The sequence below is a fragment of the Arachis ipaensis genome, chromosome B3 (assembly GCF_059453495.1).
Source record: "Arachis ipaensis isolate K30076 ecotype BB chromosome B3, ASM5945349v1, whole genome shotgun sequence".
Taxonomy (NCBI): domain Eukaryota; kingdom Viridiplantae; phylum Streptophyta; class Magnoliopsida; order Fabales; family Fabaceae; genus Arachis; species Arachis ipaensis.
In genome coordinates, this window is record NC_142438.1 from 121,606,157 (window position 1) to 121,625,156 (window position 19,000).

Genomic DNA, 19,000 nt, shown 5'->3' on the forward strand with positions numbered 1-19,000 from the left:
TTCCTTATACAAATTCTTGTCTTCTATTTTTCTTATTTTTTTTTTGCGGAAAACACTCTTGTTGTTTAGGGGTCTAATTATTGAAGTAAAATAGGTTAAGTTGTCTCCATACTAATAACGTTTTTTAGACATAATTATGTATAGAAATATGTTTTGAAAATTATATTTAAGCAGTAAAATGAAATTGTTATTCCTTATAAATGGCTTATTAATTTAGTTCAAAATTCAAATTAAATATTTAAATCCGTCAGAGTACCTGGGAAGATTTCTTATGATGCAGGGGAGGTTTGGTTAAAGACCTAAACGGTGATAACACAAAGTAGGGTAATGTTTTGTATATATATATATATTTGTTTTTGGTTGACGTTCATATTACTCTTTTTATTATTATTATTTTTGAATTATCAAAATTTTTGGAGTCCCAAAATGCTGTATCTTTTAAATTGTACACCAACTGCCCTCTTACAAAAAGGGTTATGGATCGACATCAAAAAAGTCCACTAACATAATTATAATGATTAAGTGTGGATTAATCGCCAATGATCCTTAACCCACATGACATTTCTCCCATTTCTCATCTCAAAGGTCTAGAGTTCAAACCCTAGAGATTGCAATTGAGGAAAAAATGTGGTAAAAGTGTGAAGAATGTGTGGGTGTGTTGTGTACCTAGGATTGGGGTTGTCTAATCTATTGGGGTACCTAGGATTGGGAGTTGTCCGACAAAAAAAAAGTGTGGATTAATCTAACTTCATTACTCAAAAGATCACAAATAGAAAAACTTGCACCATGCAATTACAACCACATACAAGAAAATGGTTCCGGTAGCGCTACCCCCAACATTCCAGAAGAGTTTGTCATCCAACATTATGTTGATGTAGTCCTCTGTGTCATCCACGTATTCCCTTAGCTTCAACAGGATCACCACAACAAAACCAAGAATCACCACAAAAAACAACATCAAAACCGATCTTATCATTCAGCCATTTAGGTAACATATAAACCACAAAAAGCTCACCAGACCAGAGATGTTAGTTAAAATTTGTTTTAAGCATTTTCTTTGAAAAGATTATAGCCTAAAACTACCAAGGCACAATATTTGCCTCTATTACCCAAAAGAAGAGGTTGTCACTAAGATTTTGAATCTCTGATATGTTTGGATCTTGTGCAAGCAAATAACAAGCGAAATCCTCAATTAGAAACCAAAAGAGCGTCACAATAATTCTTGGAAATGGAAATTAGTTGGTTATGCTGTTGGTTATAAAACACAAAAAGAATAAAACTGTAAATGGTAGTTATAGGCAAGGGAAAAGGGCATGACAAATAAATGAAAAGGCATACCGTAGAGAGCTTGTTGAGTGTGCTATCGATTTGCACAAAATATGCTTCCAGGAGCAGCTCAAGCTCCTCCAAGTTAAGATGCTTAGTTGTGGTACTGTAGGTAGTGCTAGCACGGCTGTCCCTGCTAACTCCCACTAATAACCTATCATCATCATGTTGATTATCGTCATCGCTTGTAGCAGCTCCATCCTCTTCTAGTGATATTTCAGGAGGAATGCTGCTAAATGGAGGATTAAAATCAGTAAAGCAGTACTAACTAACACGATTCAAAGTAAACAGAAAAGATTTACATGTACACGTGCCTGTCATCGACATCAAGATGATTATGGGGGTCATTGTCTACATCATCATCATTTATAGAGCAGGCAGAAGAACTATAGAGCTATTGTAACTTGTCGGAGAGATACATCTTAGCCATATCGTCGTCGTCATCGAAAAAGTGTTCTAACTCATCCCTTACCTTCTGAACGCAACCAGTGATGGCAACAAGGCGGCCCTTAATTTGACGAACACGTTCCAAATTGAGAGTACTGATCTTGGAAGTGAGCTTGTCCAAGGCAGGGTGGGTCTCCTATTCTAGGGTTTTTGCTCGTTCCCTAACACACTGCACGCAGCCTCCAGGTAGGCCTCCAGTGCCATAAACTCGAACGGCAGGATCTTCATCCCATCGCCATTCTGGATACCATTCTGCTTCGATTGGGCTTTCACTTGCTCCCCAACGGGATCGGGATCTTCATCTTCATCCTATCCCTCTCTTGATTGCCCTTCTTCCGAGTCGTACACTTTGCTTAGCTTGAAATCATCCGAAGCCATAGCGGCCATAGCATCTCCCTGGGCTTGGTGATGCCGGAGGATCCTCGAGTGGAGCTCCTCCACGAAAGGGGTCACGAGAGTTGAGGAGGAGGACCTCGTGGGCGATGATGATGGCCTTGATGTTCTCGAGGTTGATCACGATGGCCCTCTGATACACCACTATTTTATGACATATTTTGGACTAAATTGAGTGAGTTTTGTCAACTATTCTCACACTTATTCATGTAAATTGCATGTTTTTAAGTTTCCTTCCTAATTTTGTGCTATGATTAAAAATATGCTTCCTAGGCCTTAAAATTGTTAATTTTTAATTCTCCTTTATTACCATTCGATGTAGTAATGTGTTTGTTAAGTGTTTTCAGGTTTACAGGACATGAATGGCTTAAAAGATGAAGATGAAGCATGTTAAAGTGGAAGGAACATAAGAAACTAAAGAGTTGAGAAGCGAGGAGCGACGCACACTCAAGGCTGACGCGTGCGCGTGACTTGGAGCATCTTTCAGTGACGCGTACACATGACTGACGCGTACACGTGACCAGCGCAGAATTCAGATGATGCGTACGCATGGCTGACGCGTACGCGTGACAGAGCGTCACATGCTGCACTTAACAGAACTCACTGGTGGCGATTTCTGGGCTGATTTGGACCCAGTTTCAAGCCCGAAAACGCAAACTAGAGGCAATGATGGAGCTGAGACTGACTACACTTCACTTTTCACTTTAGTTTTTGATTGGTTTGGAGTTCTAAGGAGAGAAACACCTACTTCTCTCTAGAGTTTTTGATATTCTTAGTTTTGCTTTGAATTGGATCTTGAGAGAGCTGCTGCTACCTTCAATTGGAGTCATTGTCCTTATAGTTTTCTTCTCTAATACCTCCATTACTCTTTTCCTTTTGATTGCTTTGAATTCATGTTTGGATCTTATCACTCTTGAATTTTATTAATGCATTGAAGTATTTTTATGTTTTTTTATTGCTTGTTTGATCCTTGTTAATTATTGTTAGTGCCAATTTTGATTTAATTAATTTCTCATAATTATCATGTCTTTTATTTACACCTACCATGTGTTTATAAAAATGGCATTCCTGTTAATGGAGTAAAGCTCCCAACTTGGTTGGGGGTTGAGTAATTGAAACCCCTTGAGTTGTTATACCCAAGTATTAATCTATAATTGAAAATTGCTGGCTAACTCAATTCTCACCAACTCTAGTCCTTCCCCAAGAAGTGACTAGGACTTGTGAGCTAGAGTTAGTGACGTCCACTTGACTTTCCTTCAATTGCTAGAGGATAACTAAGTGGGAGCAATGAACCTTTATTATTACACTTGGGAAAGACAACAAGGATAGAAACTCCAATTCTCTTCCCTAATCAAGGCCTTTTATTTTGATTACTTATCATCTCTTGCTAGTTATTCATTGCTTTAATTCCTAGCTATTCATTTTTCCGTTCTCAATTAAAAAAAAAATACTCAGAAAAATCCTAACCAATAATTTGCATCACGTGTCAACTCTTAGGAAAACGACCCAGAATTCTACTCCCGGTTATTTATTATTAATTGTGACACATTCTAAATTGATAGTAGAAATTTCGTCGGTTAAGGTTGTGCTTGCAACACTATTTTAGAAAATACTTTTCATAAATTCTTAACCAGCATTTTTCCACCCATCAATTTTTGGCGCCGTTGTCGAGGAGTTGCATATGTGTGCTAAGTTATTGGTTGGTGTAAATATATTTATATTTACATAATTGCATCATTTATTTGTGTATTTTTTGTTTATTAGTAGTATTTATTATTTATTTTTCTTAGTATATTTTGTTGCCATGAGCTCTATGTTTCTTTTATTGAATGACGCGTTCAATACTGGATCCGAGTCTAGCCACATTTGATCCTGAAATTGAAAAGACTATTTCACATATTAGGCGAGCTCGGCGTTGGTTAGCCTCCGAAGGTGATGAAGGGGTTTCACCCAATTCACCAATCTTATCCGAGGTTGAATCTGAAGCATCATTTGAGGAAGAAACTAACTCCTCTCCTACTAAATCCATTGGCGTCTCTTCTATTGATTTAGGTGCAGATACTATGGCAGCTCCTAGAAGGATTACTCTCAAGGAAGCGGGAGCACAGGATTTTACTCTTCAACCATTTCAAGCGCGTCATCCAAATTTGACTGCCAATTTTGAACTGAAGACCTCATTGATCAATCTACTTCCTAAATTCCATGGTTTACCCGCTCAAGAGCCCATCAAGCATCTTAGAGACTTTCAAACAGCTTGTTCAACTACTAGGCTGCATGGTGCGGATGAGGTTGCTGTTTGGTTATATGCTTTCGCATTTTCTCTTGAGGGAAAGGCAAAGGAGTGGTTCCACACTCAACCCGAAGCTATTGTTACTAATTGGGATTTGCTTAGAAGGGAATCCTTGGACGAGTTCTTTCCATCGGAGGTCACAGATAGATTGAAGATGGAAATTTCTGGCGTCATTCAAGGTGAATCAGAGACTCTCTATGAGTATTGGGAACGTTTTAGGAATCTCCTTGATCCGTGCCCCCATCACATGATTGACCAGTTGATGTTAATTAGCTACTTCTGCCAAGGCATGAAGCCTCAAGATAAAACTCTCTTAGATGTTGCGAGTAATGGCTCTCTGACAAAGTACAAGACGGCGATGGAAGCTTGGCAACTTATCACCGATTTAGCCAAGTCTACCCAACATGCAAGGCAAAGGAATAATCATCCCAAGGCTATTGCAAAAGTTTCTTCTAGTAGTGAGACCACCGCTCTCACCCAAGACTTTGGGAGAGATGACCAATATACTCAAGCAACTCCAACTCAATCAACAACAACCTCCACCCCCTCCACAGCAATAATGTCAACAGTTAGTCCCTCAGAGAGTATGTGAAATTTGCGCTTGCTATTCTCACTATACTGATGAATGTCCACAACTCCAAGTGGACAATACCTTGGCAGCTACCAATGCTTATTACAACCGTTTGTATCAAGGGTACTATCAACAAGACAGTAACTATAATCAAGGTGGTAATTACAATCAAGGTTGGCAAGACAATCCAAACCAAGGATAAAGAGACAATTACAACCAAGGAGGCAGAGACAATGATGGAAATCAAAGGTGGAATAATAACTACCAATAAAACTGGTATCAACAAAACTCTCCATACCAACAAAAAAACCAAGGCCAAAGATACCAACCACCTTACCAAAGGCAAGCTCAAGCACCTCAACACAACCAACCACAAGTCCCCCAAATTACCTACCCTCCTTCTTCCTCCAACCAAGATGAAACACTCCATTCTATTCTTCAAGGACAAAAAGAACTTCAAACTTCACTTACCTCTAGCCTCACCGGTCTTACTTCCACTTTACAAGCTCTTATATTCCGTATGGAACCATCCTCTATCTCCAATACTCAATCTTCAAACTCTAGTGCACTTCCCTCTCAACCTTTACCCAACCCCAATGGTAGAATCAATGCCATCATTTTGAGGTCCGGCACTACATTGCAAGAAAGGAGTTCTGAGGAGCCAAGCTCAAGACGAGCCACTCAGGATGAAGATGTTGTTGAGGTAGAAGATGTGGAAGACGAGGATGAGGTACAAGAGGCGGTTAAAGAAGAAGTTGCTCAACCAAGGGATGGAGTTTCTAAGGAAGACAATGTTGTGAAAGAGGCCATTCCCATTCCTTTTCCATACCTAGCTAGGAGGACTAAAAAGCAAGTGGAGCTAGATCCCAAGATGGTGAATATCTTCAAAAAGGTTGAGGTAACTATTCCACTTTTTGATGCTATTTGCCAGGTCCCTAAGTATGCTAAGTTTCTAAAGGATTTGTGCATGAATAAGGAAAAGATCCATGATTTAGAAACTATTCCTTTGGGTAGCTCGATTTCTGCTTTGATGGGTGCTATACCGGATAAATGTGGTGATCCCAGTCCTTGTATGGTTACTTGCACTATAAGTGGTGTACAGTTTGTTGATTGTATGTGTAACTTAGGTGCCTGTGTCAGCATTATGCCATTATTTATTTATGATGCTTTGAAGCTTCCACTGTTGAGAAGGTCGACAGCCCGTTTTGTGTTGGCAGATAAAAGCATAATCTCAGTGGTTGGCATTGCAGAAGACGTCTTGGTGAGCATTAAGGGGTTGATTTTTCCTATTGATTTCTACATTCTTGAGATGCCTGGTGCATGAAATTGTGATCACACTTTTCACAACTCCGTACAACTAACCAGCAAGTGCACTGGGTCGTCCAAGTAATAAACCTTACGCGAGTAAGGGTCGATCCCACGGAGATTGCTGGCTTGAAGCAAGCTATGATCATCCTGTAAATCTTAGTCAGGCGGATTCAATTGGTTATGAGTTTTGATAATTAAAAGATAAATAAAACGTAAAATAAAATGAAGATACTTATGTAAATCATTGGTGGGAATTTCATATAAGCGTTTGGAGATGCTTTGTTGCTTCTGAACCTTTGCTTCCCTATTGTCTTCTTCCAATCATGCGTGCTCCCTTCCATGGCAAGCTGTATGATCCTCTCAGATGAAAAATACTAGGTACAGTTTCTACACGGCTAATCAACTCTCGGATTTCTTGTCTCGGATGAAAAATACCAGGTACAGCTACCGCACGACTGTCACTGCGCCCAACATTCGCAAGTTTGAAGCTCGTCACAGTCATCCCTTCCCAGATCCTACTCGGAATACCACAGATAAGGTTTAGACTTTCCGGATCTCAGGAATGCTACCAATTGGTTCTAGCCTATACCACGAAGGTTCCAACCTCACGGACTCGGTCTGTGGATTAGAAATCCAAGAGAATATACTCCGGCTGTCATCCAATGACTACGTTGAACATCATGTAGACCGCTTGTGGTTGTCAAGCACGCGGATCTTGGCTAAGCGAGTAACAAAGATAGTGGGTGATTGTCACGGGTCACCCCTTCATTCTGACTTAACTGAATTAAGTACGAGTGTATATCTTGAAGAAGAAGTAAGTGTGAATTGAAAGAGAAACAATAGTACTTGCATTAATTCATGAAGAACAGCAGAGCTCCGCACCTTAATCTATGAGGTGTAGAAACTCCACCGTTGAAAAATACATAAGAGAAAAAGGTCTAGGCATGGCCGTGTGGCCAGCCTCCCAAATGTGGAAAATTGGCATAAGCTCGTTCCAAAACTTTAATACAATAGTAAAAGTGCTATTTATACTAAAACTAGTTACTAGGGATTACAGAAAATAAGTAACTAAGTGTAGATAGTGCAGAAATCCACTTTCGGGGCCCACTTGGTGTGTGCTTGGGCTGAGCATTGAGCTTTACATGTTCATAGGCCTTTTCTAGAGTTAAACGCCAGCTTGGATGCCAGTTTGGGCGTTTAACTCCAGTTCTGGTGCCAGTTCTGGCGTTTTACGCCAGAAAAGGGTCTCTGGCTGGCGTTTTACGCTAGTAAGGCCATCAAATCTCGGGCAAAGTATAAACTATTATACATTTCTGGAAAGACCAAGATGTCTACTTTCCAATGCAATTGAGAGCGTGCCAATTGGGCTTCTGTAACTCCAGAAAATCCACTTCGAGTGCAGGAGGGTCAGAATCCAACAGTATCTGCAGTCCTTTCTCAGCCTCTGAATCAGACTTTTGCTCAGATCCCTCAATTTCAGCCAGAAAATACCTGAAATTACAAAAAAATACACAAACTCATAGTAAAGTCTAGAAATGTGATTTTTGCATAAAAACTAATAAAAATATAATAAAAAGTAACTAAAACATATTAAAAACTATGTAAAAATAATGCTAAAAAAAGGTATAAATTATCGGCTCATCACAACACCAAACTTAAATTGTTGCTTGTCCCCAAGCAACTAAAAAAAAATAGGATAAAAAGAAGAGAAAATACAATAAATTTCAAAATTATCAATGAAGATTAGTTTTAATTAGATGAGCAGAGCTAGTAGCTTTTTGCTTCTGAACAGTTTTGGCATCTCACTTTATCCTTTGAAGTTTAGAATGATTGGCATCCATAAGAACTCAGAATTCAGATAGTGTTATTGATTCTCCTAGTTTAGTATGTTGATTCTTGAACACAGCTACTTTATGAGTCTTGGCCATGACCCTAAGGATTTTGTTTTCCAGTATTACCACCGGATACATAAATGCCACAAACACATAACTGGGTGAACCTTTTCAGATTGTGACTCAGCTTTGCTAAAGTCTCCAGTTAGAGGTGCCCAGAGCTCTTAAGCACACTCTTTTTGCTTTGGACCACGACTTTAACCGCTTAGTCTCAAACTTTTCACTTGACACCTTCACGCCACAAGCACATGGTTAGGGACAGCTTGATTTAGCCGCTTAGGCCAGGATTTTATTCCTTTGGGCCCTCCTATCCATTAATGCTCAAAGTCTTGGATCCTTTTTTTATCCTTGCCTTTTAGTTTAAAGGGTTATTGGCTTTTTCTGCTTTTTTTTCTTTTTCTTTCTTTTTCTTTATTTTTTTCGCCCTTTTTTCCCCAAGCTTTGTGTTTTTCACTGCTTTTTCTTGCTTCAAAGAATCAATTTTATGATTTTTCAGATTATCAATAACATTTCTCTTTTTTCATTATTCGTTCAAGAGCCAACAATTTTAACATTCATAAACTTCACTATAAAAAATATGCACTGTTCAAGCATTCATTCAGAAAACAAAAAGTATTGCCACCACATCAAAATAATTAAACTATTTCCAAGATAGAATTCGAAATTCATGTACTTCTTTTTCTTTTTCAGAAAAAATTTTTCATTTAAGAAAGGTGAAAGATTCATGGAATCATTCATAGCTTTAAGACATAGACACTAAACACTAATGATCATGTAATAAAGACAAAAATATAGACAAAACATAAAGCATAGAAACCGAAAACAGAAAAATAAGAACAAGCAAAGTAAAGAACGGGTCCACCTTAGTGACGGCGGCTAGTTCTTCCTCTTGAAGATCCTATGGAGTGCTTTAGCTCCTCTATGTCTCTTCCTTGCCTTTGTTGTTCCTCTCTCATGGCCTTTTGGTCCTCTCTGATTTCATTGAGGATAATGGAGTGCTCTTGGTGCTCCATCCTTAGTTGCTCCATGTTAGAACTCAAGTCTCCTAAAGAGGTGTTGAGTTGCTCCTAATAGCCTTGTGGAGGAAAGTGTATCCCTTAGGGCATCTCAGGGATTTCTTGATGAGAAATTTCCTCATACTCTTGTTGAGGTCCATGAGTGGGCTCTCTTGTTTACTCCATCCTCTTTTTAGTGATGGGCTTGCCCTCTTCAATGAGGATGTCTTCCTCTATGACAATTCCTGCTGAATTGCATAGGTTACAGATAAGATGAGGAAAGGCTAACCTTGCCAAAGTGGAGGGCTTGTCCGCCACCTTATATAGTTCTAGAGGTATGATCTCATGAACTTCTACTTCCTCTCCAATCATGATACTATGGATCATGATAGCCCAGTTCACTGTAACTTCAGACCGGTTGCTAGTAGGAATGATAGAGCGTTGGATGAACTCTAACCATCCTCTAGCCACAAGCTTGAGGTCAAGCCTTCTCAGTTGAATCGGCATGCCTTTGGAGTCTCTCTTCCATTGAGCTCCTTCCACACAGATGTCTATGAGGACTTGGTCCAACCTTTGATCAAAGTTGACCCTTCTAGTAAAAGGGTGAGGATCTCCTTGTATCATTGGCAAGTTGAATGCCAACCTCACGGTTTCTGGACTGAAATCTAAGTATTTTCCTCGATCCATTGTGAGCCAATTCTTTGGGTTCGGGTTCATACTTTGATCTGGTTCTTAGTGATCTATGCATTAGCATAGAACTCTTGAACCATTAAGATTCTGACTTGTTGGATGGGGTTGGTGAGAGCTTCCCAACCTCTTCTTCGAACCTCACGTCGGATCTCCAGATATTTACTCTTTTTGAGCATGAAGGGGACCTCGGGGATCACCTTTTTCTTGGCCACAACTTCATAGAAGTGGTCTTGATGGACTTTTGAGACGAATCTCTCCATCTCCCATGACTCGGAGATGGAAGCAATTGCCTTCCCTTTCCTCTTTTCAGAGGTTTCTCCGGCCTTAGGTGCCACTAATGGTTATGGAAAAACAAAAAAAGAGCTTTTTCCCACACTAAACTTAAAAGGTTTGCTCGTCCTCGAGCAAAAGAAGAAAGAAAGAAGGAGAAAAAGAAGAAATAGAGGGGATAGAGGGGTGTTTTGGATTCGGCTAGGGGGGTTTAAGTGTTTATGATGTGTGAAATTGAAGGTGGTAAGGAGGGGTATTTATAGGGTAAGAGAGAGAGAGAGGGAATTTGTGTAAGAGGGGGTTGGGTTTGGGAGGGAAATGTTTTGAATTTGAATGGAGAGGTAGATGGGGTTTTATGATGGGTTTTTGGGGAGTAGTGGATGGATGTGAGTGGTGAAGAGATTGTGGGGAAGAGGGTAGGATTTGATAGGTGAATGGTATTTGGGGAATAGGTATTGATGTGATTGGTCAAGGGTATTTGGAGAAGAGTGTTATGGAAAGGTGTAAAGAGAAGAGAGAGTGAGTTGGGGTAGGTGGGGATCCTGTGGGTCCACAGATCCTGAGGTGTCAAGGAATTCTAGCGTTTAAACGCCCTCTGTGTGCCATTTCTAGCGTTTAACGCCATCTCTGCTACCTTTTCTGGCGTTAAACACCAGTCTGTCTGCCAATTCTGGCGTTTAACGCTAGCCAGACACCAAACACCCTTTTCTGGCGTTAAACGCCAGTCTGTCTGCCAATTCTGGTGTTTAACGCCTAGAATGCTGCCAGACTGGGCGTTAAACGCCCATTCTGCTATCCTTACTGGCGTTTAAATGCCAGTAAGCCTGTCCTCCAGGGTGTGCTATTTTTTATGCTATTTTTGGTTCCGCTTTAATTCTACAGCTATTTTTGTGACTTCATATGATCATCTACCTAACGAAAACATAACATGGCAATGGAAAACGAATGTCTATAAATAAATATAATTAAATAACATTGGGTTGCCTCCCAATAAGCGCTTCTTTAATGCCAATAGCTTGACAGTGAGCTCTTAGAGAGCTTCACAGAGACTCAGAGCTTAATGGTGGCCTCCTAACACCAAACTTAGAAGTTGAGTGTAAGGGCTCTGTTTGACTCTGTATTGAGAGAAGCTTTTCATGCTTCCTCTCCATGGTTACAAAAGAAGCTCCTTGAGCCTTAAACACAAGGTAGTCCTCATTCAATTGAAGGACTAGCTCTCCTCTGTCCACATCAATCACAGGTCTTACTGTGGTTAGGAAGGGTCTTCCAAGGATAATGGATTCATCTTCATCCTTCCCAGTGTTTAGGATTATGAAATCAGCAGGGATGTACAGGCCTTCAACCTTCACTAAGAAATCCTCAACAAGTCCATAAGCCTGTTTCATTGATTTGTCTGCCATCTCTAGTGAGATTCTTGCAGCTTGTACCTCATAGATCCCTAGTTTTTTCATTGCAGAGAGTGGCATGAAGTTTATTCCTGACCCCAGATCACACAGAGCCTTCTCAAAGGTCATGGTGCCTATGGTACAGGGTATTAAGAACTTTCCGGGATCCGGTTTCTTCTAAGATAATTTCAGTTGAACCAAAGCATTCAATTCATTTATGAGTGGTGTGGGAAAATCGTGATCTCAATACTTCTTCGCAACTCTGCACAACTAACCAGCAAGTGCACTGGGTCGTCCAAGTAATACCTTACGTGAGTAAGGGTCGATCCCACGGAGATTGTCGGCTTGAAGCAAGCTATGGTCATCCTTGTAAATCTCAGTCAGGCGGATTCAAATGGTTATGAGGTTTTGACAATTAAAATATAAATAAAATATAAAATAAGATAAAGTTACTTATGTAATTCACTGGTGGGAATTTCAGATAAGCGTATGGAGATGCTTTGTTGCTTCTGAACCTCTGCTTTCCTATTGCCTTCTTCCAACCATGCGTAACTTCCTTCCAGGGCAAGCTGTATGATCCTCTCGGATGAAAACAAATCCATATGCGCTGTCACCACACGGCTAATCATCTGTCGGTTCCCGCTAGCGTCGGAATAGGACCATTGTCCTTTTGCACACTGTCACTGCGCCCAACATTCGCAAGTTTGAAGCTCGTCACAGTCATCCCTTCCCAGATCCTAGTCAGAATACCACAGACAAGGTTTAAACTTTCCGGATCTCAGGAATGCTGCCAATGGTTCTAGCCTATACCACGAAGATACTAATCTCACGGACTCGGTCCGTGTATTAGATATCCAAGAGAGTATACTCCAGCTGTCGTCCAATGACTACGTTGAACATCATGTATACCGTTTTGTGGTTGTCAGGCACGGGATCTTGGCTAAGCGAGTAACGAAGATTGGGTGATTGTCACGGGTCACCCCTTCATTCTGACTTAACTGAATTAAGAACAAGAGTATATCTTAGAAAAGAAGTAGGCATGAATTGAAGGAAAAACAGTAGTAATTGCATTAATTCATGAAGAGCAGCAGAGCTCCACACCTTAATCTATGGGGTGTAAAAACTCCACCGTAGAAAATACATAAGTGAAAGGTCTAGGCATAGCCGTGAGGCCAGCCTCCAAACGTGTACAATGGTCTATGATAACATCAGATTAACCAAAACACAAAAAAAAGGGTTTTAAAAAGTAGTTTTTATACTAAACTAGTAGCCTAGGGTTACAGAAAATGAGTAACTAAGTGTAGATAGTGCAGAAATCCACTTCCAGAGCCTACTTAGTGTGTGCTTGGGATGAGCATTGAAGCTTTCACGTGCATAGGCTGTTCCTGGAGTTAAACGCCAGCTTTGGTGCCAGTTTGGGCGTTTAACTCCAATTCTGGTGCCAGTTTGGGCGTTTTACACCAAGATATTTTAGGCTGACTTTGAACGTCAGTTTGGGCCATCAAATCTCGAGCAAAGTATAGACTATTATATATTTCTGGAAAGCTCAGGATGTCTAATTTCCAACGCAATTGAGAGCATGCCAATTGGTCTTCTGTAGCTCTAGAAAATCCACTTTGAGTACAGAAGGGTCAGAATCCAACAGCATCTGCAGTCCTTTTTCAGCCTCTGAATTAGATTTTTGCTCAGGTCCCTCAATTTCAGCCAGAAAATACCTGAAATCATAGAAAAACACATAAACTCATAGTAAAGTCCAGAAATGTGATTTTTGAATAAAAACTAATAAAAATATAATAAAAAGTAACTAAAACATACTAAAAACTATGTAAAAACAATGCCAAAAAAGGTATAAATTATCCGCTCATCACAACACCAAACTTAAATTGTTGCTTGTCCCCAAGCAACTAAAAACAAAATAGGATAAAAGAAGAGAATATACAATGAATTCCAAACTTATCAATGAACTTAGTTCCAATTAGATGAGCGGGACTTATAGCCTTTTTGCTTCTGAACAGTTTTGGCATCTCACTTTATCCTTTGAAGTTCAGAATGATTGGCTTCCATAGGAACTTAGAATTCAGATAGTGTTATTGATTCTCCTATTTCAGTATGTTGATTCTTGAACACAGATACTTTATGAGTCTTGACCGTGACCCTAAGCATTTTGTTTTCTAGTATTACCACCGGATACTTAAATGCCACAGACACATAACTGGGTGAACCTTTTCAGATTGTGACTCAGCTTTGCTAGAGTCCCTAGTTAGAGGTGCCCAGAGCTCTTAAGCACACTCTTTTTACTTTGGACCACAAATTTAACCGCTCAGTCTCAAGCTTTCACTTGACACCTTCACGCCACAAGCACATGGTTAGGGACAGCTTGGTTTAGCCGCTTAGGCCAGGATTTCATTCCTGTGGGCCCTCCTATCCATTAATGCTCAAAGCCTTGGATCCTTTTTACCCTTGCCTTTTGGTTTAAAGGGCTATTGCCTTTTTCTGCTTGCTTTTTTTTTTTTTTGCAAGCTTTGTCTATTCATTGCTTTTTCTTACTTCAAGAATCAATTTCATGATTTTTCAGATTATCAAATAACATTTCTCCTTTTTCTTTATTCTTTCAAGAGCCAACAATTTTAACATTCATAAACAACAAATTCAAAAATATGCACTGTTCAAGCATTCATTCAGAAAACAAAAAGTATTGCCACCACATCAAAATAATTAAGCTAACTTCAAGATAAAATTCGAAACCATGCACTTCTTATTCTTTTGCAATTAAAACATTTTTCATTTAAGAAAGGTGATGAATTCATAGGACATTCATAGCTTTAAGACATAAACACTAGACACTAATGATCATGTAAGAAAGACACAGACATAGACAAAACATAAAGCATAATTTTCAAAAAACAGAAAAAAAATAAGAACAAGGAAATTAAAGAACGGGTCCACCTTAGTGATGGCGGCTAGTTCTTCCTCTTGAAGATCTTATGGAGTGCTTGAGCTCCTCTATGTATCTTTCTTGCCTTTGTTGCTCCTCTCTCCTGGCTCTTTGGTCTTTTCTAATTTCATGGAGGAGGATGGAATGCTCTTGGTGCTCCATCCTTAGTTGTCCCATGTTGGAACTCAATTCTCCTAGGGAGGTGTTGATTTGCTTCCAATAGTTTTGTGGAGGAAAATGCATCCCTTGAGGTATCTCAGGGATTTCATGATGAGGAATTTTCTCATGCTCTTGTTGAGGTCCATAAGTGGGCTCTCTTGTTTGCTCCATCCTTTTCTTAGTGATGGGCTTGTCCTCTTCAATGAGGATGCCTCCCTCTATGACAATTCCAGCTGAATTGCATAGGGTACAGATGAGATGAGGGAAGGCTAACCTTGCCAAAGTAGAGGGCTTGTCTGCCACCTTGTAGAGTTCTAGGGATATGATCTCATGAACTTCTACTTCCTCTCCATTCATGATACTATGGATCATGATAGCCCGGTCTATTGTAACTTCAGACCAGTTGCTAGTAGGAATGATAGAGCGTTAGATGAACTCCAACCATCCCTTAGCCACGGGTTTGAGGTCAAGCCTTCTTAGTTGAACCGGCTTGCCTTTTGAATCTCTCTTCCATTGAGCGCCTTCCACACAAATGTCCCTAAGGACTTGGTCCAACCTTTGATCAAAGTTGACCCTTCTAGTGAAAGGGTGAGGATCTCCTTGCATCATTGGCAAGTTGAATGCTAACCTCACATTTTCCGGACTAAAATCCAAGTAGTTCCCCCGAACCATTGTGAGCCAATTCTTTGGGTTCGGGTTCACATTTTGGTCATGGTTCTTAGTGATCCATGCATTGGCATGGAGCTCTTGAACTATTAAGATCCCGATTTGTTGAATGGGGTTGGTGAGAATTTCCCAACCTCTTCTTCGAATCTCATGTCGGATCCCGGATATTCACTCTTTTTTAGCTTGAAGGGGACCTTGGGGATCACCTTTTTCTTGGCCACAACTTCATAGAAGTGGTCTTGATGGACCTTTGAAATAAATCTCTCCATCTCCCATGACTCGGAGGTGGAAGCAATTGTCTTCCCTTTCCTCTTTCTAGAGGTTTCTCCGGCCTTAGGTGTCATTAGTGGTTATGGAAAACAAAAGCTTTAGCTTTTCCCACACCAAACTTAGAATGGTTGCTTGTCCTCGAGCAAAAAAGAAGAAAAAAAGGAGTAGAAGAAGAAGAAATGGAGGAGATAGAGGGGGTGTGAATTTGGCCAAGGGGGTAGTAATGTGTATGTTGTGTGAAGATGAAGGTGGTAAGGAGGGGTATTTATAGGGTAAGGGAGAGAGGGTAGCCATGTATGAGGGGTTGGGTTTGGGAGGGAAATGGTTTGAATTTGAATGGTGAGGTAGGTGGGGTTTAATGATGGATGGGTGTGAGTGGTGAAGAGGTTGTGGGAAAGAGGGTAGGATTTAATAGGTGAGGGGTGTTTGGGGAAGAGGTTTTGATAGGATTGGTCAAGGGTGTTTGGGGAAGAGTATTATGGAAAGGTGTAAAGAGGAGAGAAGAAGAGGTGGGGTAGGTGGAGATCCTGTGGGGTCCACAGATCCTGAGGTGTCAAGGAATTCGAGTCCCTGCACCATTCTGGCATTTAAACGCCCATTATGTGCCAAATTTGGTGTTTAACGCCAGCTCTGCTACCTTTCCTGGCATTAAATGCCAGTCTGCTGCCCATTTCTGGCGTTAAACGCCAGCCAGATGCCCATTTCTGGCGTTAAACGCCAGCCAGATGCCCATTTCTGGCGTTTAACGCCAGCCAGATGCCAGATAGCCCTTTCTGGCGTTAAACGCCCAGAGTGCTACCCATTCTGGCGTTTAACGCCCAGAATGCTGCCAGGCTGGGCGTTAAACATCCATTCTGCTATCTTTACTGGCGTTTAAGCGCCAGTAAGTCTGTCCTCCAGGGTGTGCTATTTTTAATGTTGTTTTTCATTCTGTTTTTGATTTTTTTTGTTGTTTTTGTGACTTCACATGATCATCAACCTAAAGAAAACATCAAATAGCAATGGAAAATAATTAAATATAATTAAATAACATTGGATTGCCTCCTAACAAGTACTTCTTTAATGTCAATAGCTTGACAGTGAGCTCTTAGAGAGCTTCACAGAGATTTAGAGCTTGATGATGGCCTCCCAACACCAAACGTAGAAGTTGAGTGTGGGGGCTCTGTTTGACTCTGTATTGAGAGAAGCTTTTCATGCTTTCTCTCCATGGTTACAGAAGAAGATCCTTGAGCCTTAAACACAAGGTAGTCCTGCTTCAATTGAAGGACTAGCTCTCCTCTGTCCACATCAATCACAGCTCTTGCTGTGGCTAGGAAGGGTCTTCCAAGGATGATGGAGTCATCCTCTTCCTTCCCAGTATCTAGGATTATGAAATCAGCAGGGATGTACAGGCCTTCAACCTTCACCAAGACATCCTCTACAAGTCCATAAGCCTGTTTCCTTGAATTGTCTTCCATCTCTAGTGAGATTCTTGTAGCTTGCACCTCAAAGATCTCTAGTTTCTCCATTACAGAGAGGGGCATGAGGTTTATCACTGATCCCAAGTCACACAGAGCCTTCTCAAAGGTTATGGTGCCTATGGTACAAGGTATTAAGAAATTTTCAGGATCCTGTTTCTTCTGAGGTAATTTCAGTTGAAACAGATTATTTAGTTCATTAATGAGCAATGGGGTTTCATCATCCCAAGTCTCATTACCAAATAACTTGGCATTCACCTTCATGATTGCTCCTAGATATTGAGCAACTTGCTCCTCAATAATATCTTCATTCTCTTCAGAGGAAGAATACTCATCAGAGCTCATGAATGGCAACAGTAAGTTCAGTGGAATCTCTATGGTCTCTATATGAGCCTCAGATTCCTTTGGTTCCTCATTAGGGAACTCCTTGGAGGCCAGTGGACATCCATTGAGGTCTTCCTCACTGGAAATCACTGCCTTTTTTTCCTCATTAGGTTCGGCCATGTTGGTTATATTTATGGCCTTGCACTCTCTTTTTGGATTCTCTTCTGTATTGCTTGGGAGAGTACTGGGAGGGAGTTTAGTAACTCTTTTACTCAGCTGACCCACTTCTTCCTCCAAATTTCTAATGGAGGACCTTGCTTCAATCATAAAACTGAGAGTGGTCTTAGATAGATCAGAGACTACAGTTGCTAAGTCAGAGTGGCTCTGCTTAGAATTCTCTGTCTGTTGCTGAGAAGATGATGGAAAAGGTTTGCTATTGCCAAACCTATTTCTCCCACCATTATTGTTACTGAAGCCTTGATTAGGCTTCTGTTGATCCTTCCATGAGAAATTTGGATGATTCCTCCATGAAGGATTATAGGTGTTTCCATAGGATTCTCCCATGTAATTCACCTCTTCCATTCCAGGATTCTCAGGATCATAAGCTTCTTCTTCAGAGGAAGCTTCCTTAGTACTGTCTATTGCAGCTTGAATTCCAGACAGACTCTGAGAAATTATATTGACTTGCTGAGTCAATATTTTGTTCTGAGCCAATATTGCATTCAGAGTATCAATCTCAAGAACTCCTTTCTTCTGAGTTGTCCCATTATTCACATCATTTCTTTCAGAAGTGTACATGAACTGGTTATTTGCAACCATTTCAACGAGTTCCTGGGCTTCTGCAGGTATCTTCTTCAGATGAAGAGATCATCCAGCAGAGTGGTTCAATGACATCTTGGACAATTCAGACAGACCATCATAGAATATACATATGATGCTCCATTCTGAAAACATGTCAGAAGGACACTTTCTGATCAATTGCTTGTATCTTTCCCAAGCTTCATAGAGGGATTCACCTTCCTTCTGTCTGAAGGTTTGGACTTCCACTCTAAGCTTGCTCAACTTCTGAGGTGGAAAGAATTTGGCCAAGAAGGCATTGACTAATTTTTTCCAAGAGTTCAGGCTATCTTTAGGTTGTGAGTCCAACCATGCCCTAGCTCTGTCTCTTACAGCAAAGAGAAAAAGCATAAGTCTGTAGACCTCGGGATTAACTCCATTGGTCTTAATAGTGTCACAGATTTGCAAGAATTCAGCTAAAAACTGATGAGGATCTTCCAATGGAAGTCCATGAAACTTGCAATTCTGTTGCATTAGAGAAACTAATTAAGGCTTAAGCTCAAAGTTGTTTGCTCCAATTACAGGAATTGAGATGCTTCTTCCACAGAAGTCAGAAGAGGGTGCAATAAAGTCACCAAGCATCTTCCTTACATCTCCACCATTGTTGTTGGGTTCGGCCATCTCTTCTTCTTTTTCAAAAAATTCTGTCAGGTCCTCTCTAGAGTGTTGTGCTTTAGCTTCTCTTAGCTTCCTCTTTAGAGTCCTTTCAGGTTCCGGATCAGCTTCAACAAGAATGTTCTTATCCTTGTTCCTGCTCATATGAAAAAGAAGAGAATAGAAAAGAA

At 40.4% G+C, this 19,000-nt stretch overlaps 1 non-coding gene and 1 pseudogene across 1 annotated transcript; one reads left to right on the forward strand and one right to left on the reverse strand.

Moving 5' to 3' along the window:
• Positions 1 to 763: 763 nt before the first annotated feature.
• The window catches only part of LOC148572285 (magnesium transporter MRS2-3-like), a 51,974-nt pseudogene continuing 33,737 nt past the window's right edge, over positions 764 to 19,000 (reverse strand).
• On the forward strand, positions 18,331 to 18,434 carry LOC148572286 (small nucleolar RNA R71). Its single transcript, XR_015908450.1, has one exon. It is a non-coding gene; the product is annotated as a small nucleolar RNA R71 (small nucleolar RNA).